This window comes from Rhamphochromis longiceps, linkage group LG11, assembly GCF_057381845.1.
Source record: "Rhamphochromis longiceps isolate RC_006_pf linkage group LG11, R_longiceps_female_GT1.1, whole genome shotgun sequence".
Lineage (NCBI taxonomy): Eukaryota > Metazoa > Chordata > Actinopteri > Cichliformes > Cichlidae > Rhamphochromis > Rhamphochromis longiceps.
The window spans coordinates 5890958-5904911 of record NC_140567.1 but is presented as its reverse complement, the minus strand read 5'-3'; the positions used below and the strand labels follow the sequence as shown (position 1 = coordinate 5904911).

The following is a 13954-nucleotide window of genomic DNA, read 5'->3' as shown; positions in this document are numbered from 1 at the left end:
ACGTTAGTGCGTTTCTCGCTATTACATGCATTTGAATGGAGTTCTCGCCCGACACAAAGTATAGGCTTTCATTATGTGAATAACTTTAACATCTTAGCTCACATAGCTTTAAAACTGTTTGCTCAACACGGCAATATTGAATTCTATAAGATAAAGCCATAAATACGTATATCTGAGTTTCCTATCAAAATTTAGAGCTGTCTTCATGAAGTTGTAAACCCTTTATTTCGCCTAGACAGTGCGTATCTCACTGTTAAATTCATTTGAATGGAGTTCTCGCACGAAACAAAGTATAGGTTTTCATTTTTTCAATAACTGGAAGAGCTTGGCTCAAACAGCTGCAAAACCTGTTTTCCCAGCACGGAGATGCTGAATTGTATAAGATAAAGCCATGAATACGTATATCTGAATTTTCTATTAAAAGTTACAGCTATTTATATTAAGTTGTACAAAAACGCTTTATTTCGTCAATACAGTGCGTTTCTGACTGTTTGCATGCATTTGAATGGGGAACTCGCCCGAAACAAAGTATAGGTTTTCATTATGTGAATAACTTTAACATCTTACCTCACACAGCTGCAAAACCTGTTTGCCCAGCACGGGGATATTGAATTCTATAAGATAAAGCCATAAATACGTATATCTGAGTTTCCTATCAAAAGTTAGAGCTGTCTTCATGAAGTTGTAAACCCTTTATTTCGCCGAGACAGTGCGTTTCTGACTATTACATGCATTTGAATGGAGTTGTTGCACGAAACAAAGTATAGGTATTCATTTTGTGAATAACTTGAAAATCTTAGATCAAACAGCTGCAAAACCTGTTTGCTCAACACGGGGATATCGAACTTTATAAGATAAAGTCATAAATATGTGTATATGCGTCTTCTATCAAAAGTTACAGCTGTCTTGAATGAAAGCATTATAGCAGCTTACCTCGATCATGTGGTAGAACAGACACATGGGCCACCTACGTGTCCTCCTACGGCAGGAGTAGTTGCCACAAACCTGCAAAACAAAAAGAAATGATCAGGTGACATGAACAGATTTATACAGCCATAAGCAAGAGATTCTTCCTGCCTGTGGGCGTCAAACTGGACCCCCCCCCCCTTACTGTAACTATCAAAACTATCATAGTCTAAAACTATCATCTCATATCAAAACTATTATAATCACATTATTTGACTTTATCAGTTATAACAATGAGAAACGGTAAACAATTTGGCAAATAAATGACTTATAATTGTGCTTACCTTGTCCAGATGATCCACAGTCCCTTTGCATTTGTGCAGGATGATGTGGGGCTTTCTCTTCCCAGAGTCCTGGACTTTTAGCTCACGGTGCCTGGTGCTCAATAAGACAACCTTTTTTCTTTGCTTGGGGATGTAGGAAACCACAGCCTTGCCCCCCCTGTAGCGACCTGGACGGGAGAGACGATCATCGAATCTTACTGCCCGATTAATTTGCTCAAATCTTTTTTTTTTGACATGGTAGCAGGAAACAGAAGAGCCCTGTCTCCCCATTTCACAGGCTTGTTGTCGTTTCATGTTGAGACCTGTACAGGCCAGCCAGCATCACAAGCCCCATGTAAGCCTGCAACTCCTCATCTATGTCCTTCCAGTCTTTTACTGACCTGTTGCAGGTTGGTGAAATGCAGGATTAGCTGCATAATGTCCTCGGCAAAAAAAAGATGGAAAGTGCTCACAGGGCTGCTGATCCTGCGAACTGCATAATGGGTTGGTCCTGGGGTTAAAATGGGAGGAGGAAAAAATGGCAGGACCTCTTCGTGTGTGGGTTGCCACATGATTTCTCCATTTTTAGATCTCCACTGGCCATCCTCCAGTCTTGTCTCTTCCTCCTGCTCTTCTTCCTCCTTCTCCTTCTCCTCCTCCTCACATGAGCTGCAAAGCTCCTCGGTGCCTGGCAAAAATTCTTCTTCGCTGTCAGAAGTATCTCCACTGCTTGTGGAGAGTGCAAAACTGCAGCAACAGCCTCCTCTAAACTGAGTGCACGCTTCATTGTGTCTGTGCAGAAATGACCACTCAGACCAGGCTGCAAAGTATTCTCATAGACTTCAAAGGTGCACCTGAATAAACATGCTATACCATACATCCAATAAGAGAGAGGAGGCACATAAACGCACGCCTTTGATCTCTCCCCCACCCCCCTCTCTCTGTCTTTCTCTCTCTCACACACACACACACACACACACACACACACACACACACACACACACACACACACACACACACACACATACACACACACACACACACACACACACACACACATGCACATACATACACACACGATACCATTTTATGGTGGTTAGCTGTTTTATTGTCATGCATTTTACAAGGTAAGATAACCATGTCCTGCATTCAAAACCACTGAAAATGTCTATGGTGGTGCTGTGCCTAATATTGTGCTGGTGTATGCTGGGTAATGGCACAGCTAGCGACTGGGTGACTTTATTCACCCGCTTCGGCTGTTATCAGTCCATACAATGGGCGTTATTAGCACAAATCAGTCCCATAGATATGGACTATCTCCTGCTAGATTGTTCAGAAGGTTGTTATCATCCATCCAGATGGAGGATCACTAACAGGAGCGTGGGAAGACTCCAGAATCCACTCTGGCTGCAATCCGGTGGATACAGCAGTGTTTACAGGTAATACCATTTAAACCATTTCAGCGAGTGTCAGTAATGTTAATGTGGTTATGTTAGTAATACACCGAGTGCTAATATAACAGCTTTAAGATGCATTTATAGATGTTATTATGTGTTTTACCGTCTTTATGGTGCTAGCTTAAAGTTACGGTGTAAACGTTAGCTTATATTGGAGTAAAGCTGCTACTGTTTAAACGATGTTAGCACAGAAATATTAGCTTCTGTCATGACTGACGAAGTTGCTAGTTAATAAAGTTTCCAGTAAAGTGTTTAATCGCAGCCACAGACTGACAGCAAATATCTCGATTAGCTTCAGTGCATCTGTAATAAATATGTGCAAGTTTCAGTGCTTCGTTTAAACTGTATGATACTTATACTGACCCAGGGTCAGTGTAAAATACAATCCTAGCTGTGTGAATAAAGCCTGGCTCCTTTAATCCTGCATGAAAAACCTCAGGATGCAGGCTATTATTACTCTTTCCTGCTGGCACACCTGTCACACCTGAGAGTCAGCTACAAACGTACAGTGACGTGGACATCATGCAAAGACTGCCAGACTCTGTAATACTGCAAATGATCAGTGACTCAAGTTAACACTAAACTTTAAACGGTACCTCTGTGTCTCTGTGTGCTGAACATTTAGGATTGAGTCAGGCTGCATCTGTGTTAGTCCTCTGACAGACTGGTGAGCTGTCCAGGTGTGCTCTACCTAGGCTCTAGCTCCTGTAATAGAAATTTTTTGTTATTCTCATTTAAAGTATTTAAGTGCTTATGCATATGCTTAGTTGTGACACTGTTATAGACTGTTCAGTGAAAGTTTCTAAAACTAGATGAACTTACTTCAGCAGTTTGAGAAAACAACTCCCTTTACAGGTGCTGATAACGCCAAGGGCACAAAACAGCATAACCATTGATCCGTTAGGTTTCATAGCGAGACACGTGAAGTGGCAGAGCTGACATGACTGAACTGTGATGTTTGATGTGTGTTTGCTCTCCTGTGCGCAGTAATAAATAGCTTGATCACAGCTCTTTCTGTGTTGCAGACTTTATTTAATAAATTCCATGACCCCCCCCCCCCCCCCTCCCACTGTGAACCTGAATTGAATATTCAGAAGACATTTGTTTAAATAGTTCTAGAAATCTGAGCTGTTGGTGTGTCCTTGGATTGTGTGGTAATAATATTAGAGCTAGCAATATTTCTTACTGAATCTCTACTATGAGTCATGTTACCTGAGATTAATTCTATGTTTACCTGTCAGCCTGGATGAATGTGCTGTGTGAAGGAAATTAAATTAAATCAGATCTGAACTGCGTACATTTAAGGAACGTGTTCATATTTAATTGAAATATGAACCAGTGATTTTTTGATTGCTGATTCCAAGAGAGTCTTTGTGGAAATCCACTTTGGCTTTTTGTTATTTTAATTCTCTTTTCTGTTTTCCAGAACAGTTCTCCACAGTCACTGTCCATATGGGTCAGTGGGACCAAGAAGCACTCTGCTAATGTGTGGACTCTGACCAGCAACATCCAGCAGGACCCAGACAGCGTTTTCTATCTCCCAGCTGGAGGTTTTTGTTTGTCTGTGACTGGAGAGTCAGATTTTTGTTGAGCTTCACACTTGCAGAGGTAAGTCAGTTTGCAGAGATCCCTCCCACCCTGGCTTTTATGTGCTAGATTTCTTATCTGAAACAGTAATATTTCAGTGACTGCTGCTTATACCACAGGTTAATACACGCTACTGATCCGTGATAGGAGAATCATCAATTTTGCCAGCAAAGAAGCCTGGTGGATGTTTGTTTACAGTCTGATGATGGGACATCATGCTCTGCATCTTTAAAGTTTGTCTCTTGATTATTATTCATACCCAGTAATGTGAAGTATGCTCATATCTACTATAACTGAACCAACCTGGTGCTCTTCATTTATGGAGGCTGTTGAGTCTGAATGTTGGATGTTGTGTATCTCGTGTTCTCTGGGCTTTGTTGTCCTCAGTCTTTTTGCAGGATCAGAAAACAAAACCAGGAGGCGCGTAAATGTTTCTTCTCCATGATGTTTCTTCAAATGTTTCTTCTGGATGATGATAAGACTGTGACACGGGATGCCACCTTTGGTCTTGTGATGAAGCAAAGCTCAGGAAGAAGTGGGATTAAATGGTACCAATATGTTGAGAAGGATGTACAGGGGCACCTGCAGCCAAATCCAAGCTTCAGCTTAGTTGTAGTTGCAGAACGCTATAGGACTGAGACATCTAAGGCATCAAATGTTTGATTAAACGGATGAAAAAGAGAAGTTTTTTCCCTATAATTATCACTTCTTAAAATCTGTAGCAACTTCAAGTCTGTCAGCGTGCTGAGCATGCTCAGAATGTGACAATATATTTTTGTTCAATATTTAATTTCTTTCAGTTGCAATTGTTAAATGAAAAAAATATATATTCTTATAATTTAGCAAATGAATTTATCAAAAAAAATATATACATATATCTGTATTAGTTTTAATGAATTAATTTGACACCTGTATTGAAAATACCATATTGTATTCATACAGAATCAGTATGGTATCATTGTTTGTCTGTTCACTGATTGTTGAAGCTAAGAGCTAGTTTGATCTGTTTAGATCTAAAGTATCCAAAGTTGAGCTCTAATGTTTCTTCACCCCTGTGTGTGTGATATGTGATTTCCTACATGCTGGCAGAGCGGCTGTTTGTGCTCACAGATGGTGACGGTGTGGAGAGACGGCGGTGTTTCCTCAGAAGAACCAGCAGAGTCACAAAGGACACCAGTCCATCTCACCACCTTGACTTGCTGACTGATGTTCGTCTGCACTGCACAGAGGAAATCAACTGACCGAGGTTTGTCCAGTGACGTGTTATGAAATGTATATTTGTTTTATGCTTACAGATATGTTTTTCTTGACAGAGGCTCTGCAGAGGTTAGACAAAGCAGAGAAAATATGTGCTTTACATTTTGCTGTGATTTATTGAGATATTTGTTGCCTGATGTTCAGCAGGAATGGAGAAATAGAATCAAAGGGAGATGTTTTTGTAATGATGTAAGTAAATCTTCAATATTATTTATTTGCTTGGTTATATTAGGAGTGTTTCTGAGTGAGGGGGAGAGGAGTCATCATCCAGGTAAAGTGACGTGGATCAGTGGATACACTTGTCTCCCCTTTAAAGGAGACGATCCAAGTCATCCTTAAATGTTAGTGCTTTCAAATACACAAACATTTTTAAAGGACAAAAATGAACATCCAACTTTGACTGTAACACAAAATAAATCTTTGCATGTGTGTTTTCAAACTCTCAGATGAGCAGTATATCAGTCTTGGACTGTCTAACCTGCCGGAGCAGCACTGAATGACCACCACACATGAGCATGTTCCTGCAACATTCAGCATCTGATCTGTCATCTGTGTGCTTCTGCTTTTGGTAAGTAGAGTTACCCAACTCCAGTAACTCTAAACACATGCCATCCATTTCTAACGGCCTGGTTACTTCCTGTCAGTTACTTTAGAAACCATGTGGTCACCTGACCTAACACTGTTTCTTCTTCTTCCCCCTTAATGTTGAAGTGTCAAATGTCAAACAGCTGGAGAGGAAACTACACCAGTGTACTGGGATGTTTCAGCAACACGTGCCAGATGCTGTTCCTTCATGGTGACATCACCAGAGACAGTCCCGCCCACCTCAGGACCCATTGATTATGATGATCTGATCCATCAAACCCCCAGCAGGTGAACCTTATTCATGACATAACACCGCAACAATGTAAAAAATTAAACAGCAACAGTCTAAATGTAAAGTGCATTCTAAAGTCCTCTTCAATAAATTGTATGCAAAGAGTCATTCAGGTCACTACAGAACCCAGAGTCTTCATCATTAAATCTCTGGTTGCTTCATTTTTCTATCCTATACCAGATATTTTAAAGGTTAGCTTAGGTAAAGTTCCATTCTCATGGTGAGGCAAAGTGCTTTATGTGTGTGTCATGAACGGCTATAAAAGGCCTATAATCAAAGAACAAAGCGGGGTTTGAGTTCGAGTTGCGGCAGAATGTCACTACTTGTAAATGGAACGCAGCCTTCCTACGGCAGACAGCTAATAACAGGAATCGGACGCGGTCCAGCCAAGTCCACAGCAACCACCATAGCAACCTTCTAGCATGACCTTAAAAACATATTCTGTCTTCATAACTATCAAAAACGTGAAATGATTTGCAAAGTGTGAAAGTGTTACAGCTGCAGAGAGCTATGGCGGTATCTTTGGAAGCTGTTTACACAGCTAATAATATACGATGTAACCATGGAGACAGTCAGTCACGTGAGCTAGCGGTGCATGTTTACTACAGTAAATAAGGTGATTGTGTGCACAGCATCCACACTCTGCAGGGGGTAAAGACATTACTTCAATATTGTTTTATATTGATATATATTTGCCTTCTGTTGACCATCACCTCAGGTTCACCATTACAGTTTCAGCATACAGAGGCACACTGTCTAAACACATTCAAACTTGAAAATCTTGATTTTTAAATTTTTAAATTTTTAAATTCAAACTTCAAACTTGAAAATCTTAGCTCAAACAGCTGCAAAACCTATTTCCTCAGCACTGAGATGCTGAATTCTATAAGGCAAAGCCATAAATATGTGTGTGTGATTCTTCTATCAACAGTTACAGCTGTCTTCTTGAAGTTGATACTGACCCAGGGTCAGTGTAAAATACAATCCTAGCTGTGTGAACAAAGCCTGGCTCCTTTAATCCTGCATGACAAACCTCAGGATGCAGGTTATTATTACTCTTTCCTGCTGGCACACCTGTCACACCTGAGAGTCAGCTAGAAACTTACAGTGACGTGGACATCATGCAAAGACTGCCAGACTCTGTAATACTGCAAATGATCAGTGACTCAGGTTATCACTAAACTTTAAACAGCACCTCTGTGTGCTGAACATCTAGGATTGAGTCAGGCTGCGTTGACTGTGGGACTTTAATGTGTTAAAAGCAGGTTGAAGACAGCTCAGAAACATTTGAAGATTAAAATTTAGCATTATGGCTGCTGGTGGTTTGTAAAGCCTATACTCAGCTGTAGTTTTTGTTACTAATTTATGTTTGTTGTTGTTTAACACAGATTTCAGAAGAGCAAATATGCTTAATAGTTTAACTAGATTTCATTTGTCAGTGTGGGACTGCTGAGTCACCTGAAGAACTCATTTCATTCATTCTCCACATGATGTTCATTTACAGAAATGTTTCACAGGAACTGATTTCTGCCAAAGGTTGAACTAGTGTGTTTCCATAGATTACCTCTGTATGAATGTACTTCTTAAATGAAGGCAAGTGTTTGTCCTTTTTTGTTCCTCAGGTACAGTACGTGATATCTTGATATCAGGCGGTCAACACTGGGGGAAGACAAGAAGCAGACGTACTTCCAAGAGGGAGCTGCAGTGAGGACACAGCCAGGTCACTGAGTCAGAGGTCAGAATCTGAAACAGCTCAGGTTTATATTTTAGGGGTTATAAAAAATCAAAATGTATTTATGAAGAAACCTTTAAATAATAGTCATAATTATGATTATTATAAGAAATATCAAACATTTAAGTGGATTTTCTGTTACACATATCGTGTTAGCCCTGCGATAAACTGGCAGCCTGTCTTTGTCCTGTATCAGCTGGGATAGGCTTCATCCTCCCGCAATCCTGAATTGGATATATTGTATTCCAATTATGTAATCTGATCATTTACAAACTCAAGGTATCTAATCAAAATGTAAGTAATAATTATAAAATGGGAAAGCAGAAATAAGTGTGACATAAATGTAAATGTGTTAGCTGACATAGAGGACAGCTACATGCAGTCTGAAAAACCTTTGTTGTCAAGTTTGCAGGTATATCAGCACGAGACATTCTTACATAGAAGAGACATTAAAGTCTCTGACTCAGTGAAGCATTATTGGTCCCGTCTGTTTGGATAAATATAGTAAGTTGATGTATGTCCATTTATTGACACATTTTCTTAAGTGCTTATCCAGTTCAGGATCACAGTGGAGCTGCAGCTGGATATGTTCATTAAATAAACCTTACAAAAGTTAACAATAAACCTGCATCCCTGTATGTTGTTGTCCACAGGATGAGAAAATCAAACTGGAAGACTGTGGAACATGTTAATAAATGTTTGCGTGTTTATGCCTGTGTCTTTCACAGGAGGCGCTGGAAGGTTTCCCTAATAGTTCCTGGTGAATCAAAGCAGAACCATAAAGGTTGCTGGATTGCATGATGGCCTTACCCCTGAGCAGTCTTCCTGTTAAAGGAGGAACCAGTTAGAAGCTGTTTTCAAAGTAGCTGAGCAGATTTCATCTCAAGTAAGCGATTAACTGTTTGTTCATCTGTTCTGCCACTTAAAGAGCATTTAAGGACGTCTTTCGAGTGTCCAGCTGAATTAATTCTACTGGCTCTCATGGTCATTTGTTATTATAGACATATTTTTCATGTTCATCCAGCTATTTAGTAAATTCTATCTATTTAGTAATATCCGTCAGCTATAAAATGTAATATAAATATAAAAAATATCTAAATATCTCCTGCCCTTTATATTTTAATGATGTAAGTCTGTTATCGTGTTACATTAGCATTCCTCACATATCAATGAGATGCTGTACAGTACAATCCTACTGACGCAGCAGAGGGATAACAACGGCTATTCAACATCATTACACGACACATTCGAGCTGCATGACGCAGACAAAGTGACTAAATCATCTTTTTGTGGTTTATTGTCTTCAAACCAGCAGACAAAGCCGATTGCAGAAGATGTCGGAGAAGAACTTCAGGCCGTGTACTGAAAAGGTATTTTTTTCTTGTTATCAAAAGACGTTTGGAGTGGCAGCTTCTACAACTGGTTGTGCTAAAGTAAAGCTTACAGTCTAAGAAATCACAGTGTTGAAATTCAGCACAAAGAGAAAAGCTCACTTGTTTGAATTTATTTACAATCATAGTTTTATAAATTCTGACTGTAAACATCTTTTACAGCTTTGATATTGTTTGACACTAGATATCAGGTTTAATTTAAAGGTTTCTCTGTCCCAATGAGCCATTTACACTGACCAGTGTTTCACTTTAACTGTAACACATTCATTATTTAGATCCAACATTTCTAAGAGAAATAACTGAATGTAAAAAATGGCAGCCCTCAGGCCAGGTTTAATTGATAGAGATATATGCATGCATTGTGAAATTTATGTATCCCATATAATTGTTATTCACCTAATCATGGCATACCCACCCCTTCCTCCCTAGTTAACTGCAACCCAAAAGAACTAGTGGGGCTATTTACACACTCACAACCAGTGTGGGGTAAAAAGAGCCACCAAAAAGCTGTCAGCCACAGATGTGCTATAAGAGTTAGAAACTCTACTTATGGAGAAACTTTCTACGTCTAACAGGGGACAGGTACTCCTGCCCAAATAACATGATATAACCCCACATACAGCCCAGCCATAAAATGAACCAAGTCATTTAATTCAAGACAGCATGGGACCAAATGCATGTAACCAGCCTGCACCAACCTGGCATTTCTTCCTCCTGAATTAAATGAATGAATGGATGAAAGTTAAATGACTACAAACCTAAAGCGACTAGTTCCCACACTGGAGCTCCCTGACACTGTGTGTTAACCGTATTTAGCTTGTATCAACAGTTGTAACAGGCTAAGCCACTTGAGACACTGCATTGAATTTGTTCCTGTCTTAATGATTTCAGCTGACTGGTTTCAACTCAGATGTTCTGCTTTTTCCTTTCAGTAGATCAAATCAGCTCGTGCTCCTTCTGCTTCCAATTTAATAGCAAGAAGAAGAAGAAGAATGCTTCAGCGAAGTGGCGTTCATGGTCTCAGTGAACAGTCATGGTCACACACTGCATGTGGTTTTAAAAGCAACATGTCTGTTCACCACAACAATGAAGACGTGTAATATTAGTGCAGCTACGGTTTGTTCTTGAACATCAGTTCTGTTTTCTACTTTGATCACTTAGACCAAAAAAGTGTTGTTTTCAGATTCTTTCTTTTAAAGCTATAAAGCACCCGCTCATTTTTTATTACAATTAGTTTCACATAAATGTTAGTGTTTCCTTTATGATCTTTTAATGCTTACACTACACTGTACACATTAGAGACATTTCTGTTACCTGTTTCTGTTGACTCAGAGTTGTGAAATGTTCTTTTATTTAGTGCACAATATGAAGTTCATAATTTTCTTACAAATAAAACTCTAATGACAAACATGAACAGCTGTGCTTATTTCTGAGACATGAGTTTTTGAATGTGTTTAGACAGTGTGCATCTGTATGCTGAAACTGTAATGGTGAACCTGAGGTGATGGTCAACAGAAGGCAAATATATATCAATATAAAACAATATTGAAGTAATGTCTTTACCCCCTGCAGAGTGTGGATGCTGTGCACACAATCACCTTATTTACTGTAGTAAACATGCACCGCTAGCTCACGTGACTGACTGTCTCCATGGTTACATCGTATATTATTAGCTGTGTAAACAGCTTCCAAAGATACCGCCATAGCTCTCTGCAGCTGTAACACTTTCACACTTTGCAAATCATTTCACGTTTTTGATAGTTATGAAGACAGAATATGTTTTTAAGGTCATGCTAGAAGGTTGCTATGGTGGTTGCTGTGGACTTGGCTGGACCGCGTCCGATTCCTGTTATTAGCTGTCTGCCGTAGGAAGGCTGCGTTCCATTTACAAGTAGTGACATTCTGCCGCAACTCGAACTCAAACCCCGCTTTGTTCTTTGATTATAGGCCTTTTATAGCCGTTCATGACACACACATAAAGCACTTTGCCTCACCATGAGAATGGAACTTTACCTAAGCTAACCTTTAAAATATCTGGTATAGGATAGAAAAATGAAGCAACCAGAGATTTAATGATGAAGACTCTGGGTTCTGTAGTGACCTGAATGACTCTTTGCATACAATTTATTGAAGAGGACTTTAGAATGCACTTTACATTTAGACTGTTGCTGTTTAATTTTTTACATTGTTGCGGTGTTATGTCATGAATAAGGTTCACCTGCTGGGGGTTTGATGGATCAGATCATCATAATCAATGGGTCCTGAGGTGGGCGGGACTGTCTCTGGTGATGTCACCATGAAGGAACAGCATCTGGCACGTGTTGCTGAAACATCCCAGTACACTGGTGTAGTTTCCTCTCCAGCTGTTTGACATTTGACACTTCAACATTAAGGGGGAAGAAGAAGAAACAGTGTTAGGTCAGGTGACCACATGGTTTCTAAAGTAACTGACAGGAAGTAACCAGGCCGTTAGAAATGGATGGCATGTGTTTAGAGTTACTGGAGTTGGGTAACTCTACTTACCAAAAGCAGAAGCACACAGATGACAGATCAGATGCTGAATGTTGCAGGAACATGCTCATGTGTGGTGGTCATTCAGTGCTGCTCCGGCAGGTTAGACAGTCCAAGACTGATATACTGCTCATCTGAGAGTTTGAAAACACACATGCAAAGATTTATTTTGTGTTACAGTCAAAGTTGGATGTTCATTTTTGTCCTTTAAAAATGTTTGTGTATTTGAAAGCACTAACATTTAAGGATGACTTGGATCGTCTCCTTTAAAGGGGAGACAAGTGTATCCACTGATCCACGTCACTTTACCTGGATGATGACTCCTCTCCCCCTCACTCAGAAACACTCCTAATATAACCAAGCAAATAAATAATATTGAAGATTTACTTACATCATTACAAAAACATCTCCCTTTGATTCTATTTCTCCATTCCTGCTGAACATCAGGCAACAAATATCTCAATAAATCACAGCAAAATGTAAAGCACATATTTTCTCTGCTTTGTCTAACCTCTGCAGAGCCTCTGTCAAGAAAAACATATCTGTAAGCATAAAACAAATATACATTTCATAACACGTCACTGGACAAACCTCGGTCAGTTGATTTCCTCTGTGCAGTGCAGACGAACATCAGTCAGCAAGTCAAGGTGGTGAGATGGACTGGTGTCCTTTGTGACTCTGCTGGTTCTTCTGAGGAAACACCGCCGTCTCTCCACACCGTCACCATCTGTGAGCACAAACAGCCGCTCTGCCAGCATGTAGGAAATCACATATCACACACACAGGGGTGAAGAAACATTAGAGCTCAACTTTGAATACTTTAGATCTAAACAGATCAAACTAGCTCTTAGCTTCAACAATCAGTGAACAGACAAAAAATGATACCATACTGATTCTGTATGAATACAATATGGTATTTTCAATACAGGTGTCAAATTAATTCATTAAAACTAATACAGATATATGGTATATATTTTTTTTGATAAATTCGTTTGCTAAATTATAAGAATATATATTTTTTTCATTTAACAATTGCAACTGAAAGAAATTAAATATTGAACAAAAATATATTGTCACATTCTGAGCATGCTCAGCACGCTGACAGACTTGAAGTTGCTACAGATTTTAAGAAGTGATAATTATAGGGAAAAAACTTCTCTTTTTCATCCGTTTAATCAAACATTTGATGCCTTAGATGTCTCAGTCCTATAGCGTTCTGCAACTACAACTAAGCTGAAGCTTGGATTTGGCTGCAGGTGCCCCTGTACATCCTTCTCAACATATTGGTACCATTTAATCCCACTTCTTCCTGAGCTTTGCTTCATCACAAGACCAAAGGTGGCATCCCGTGTCACAGTCTTATCATCATCCAGAAGAAACATTTGAAGAAACATCATGGAGAAGAAACATTTACGCGCCTCCTGGTTTTGTTTTCTGATCCTGCAAAAAGACTGAGGACAACAAAGCTACACAACATCCAACATTCAGACTCAACAGCCTCCATAAATGAAGAGCACCAGGTTGGTTCAGTTATAGTAGATATGAGCATACTTCACATTACTGGGTATGAATAATAATCAAGAGACAAACTTTAAAGATGCAGAGCATGATGTCCCATCATCAGACTGTAAACAAACATCCACCAGGCTTCTTTGCTGGCAAAATTGATGATTCTCCTATCACGGATCAGTAGCGTGTATTAACCTGTGGTATAAGCAGCAGTCACTGACATATTACTGTTTCAGATAAGAAATCTAGCACATAAAAGCCAGGGTGGGAGGGATCTCTGCAAACTGACTTACCTCTGCAAGTGTGACGCTCAACAAAAATCTGACTCTCCAGTCACAGACAAACAAAAACCTCCAGCTGGGAGATAGAAAACGCTGTCTGGGTCTTGCTGGATGTTGCTGGTC

The 13954-nt window shown here is 39.7% G+C and overlaps 2 long non-coding RNA genes across 2 annotated transcripts; one reads left to right on the top strand and one right to left on the bottom strand.

The window, feature by feature from the left end:
• Positions 1–5375: 5375 nt before the first annotated feature.
• On the top strand, positions 5376–6365 carry LOC146658451 (uncharacterized). The gene is made up of 4 exons (XR_014913750.1): positions 5376–5519; positions 5763–5871; positions 5977–6098; positions 6242–6365. It is a non-coding gene; the product is annotated as an uncharacterized LOC146658451 (long non-coding RNA).
• Positions 6366–11786: 5421 nt separating this feature from the next.
• LOC146658450 (uncharacterized) lies at positions 11787–12776 on the bottom strand. Its single transcript, XR_014913688.1, has 4 exons — positions 12633–12776; positions 12281–12389; positions 12054–12175; positions 11787–11910 (listed from the first exon to the last, which is right to left on the bottom strand). It is a non-coding gene; the product is annotated as an uncharacterized LOC146658450 (long non-coding RNA).
• Positions 12777–13954: the final 1178 nt, after the last annotated feature.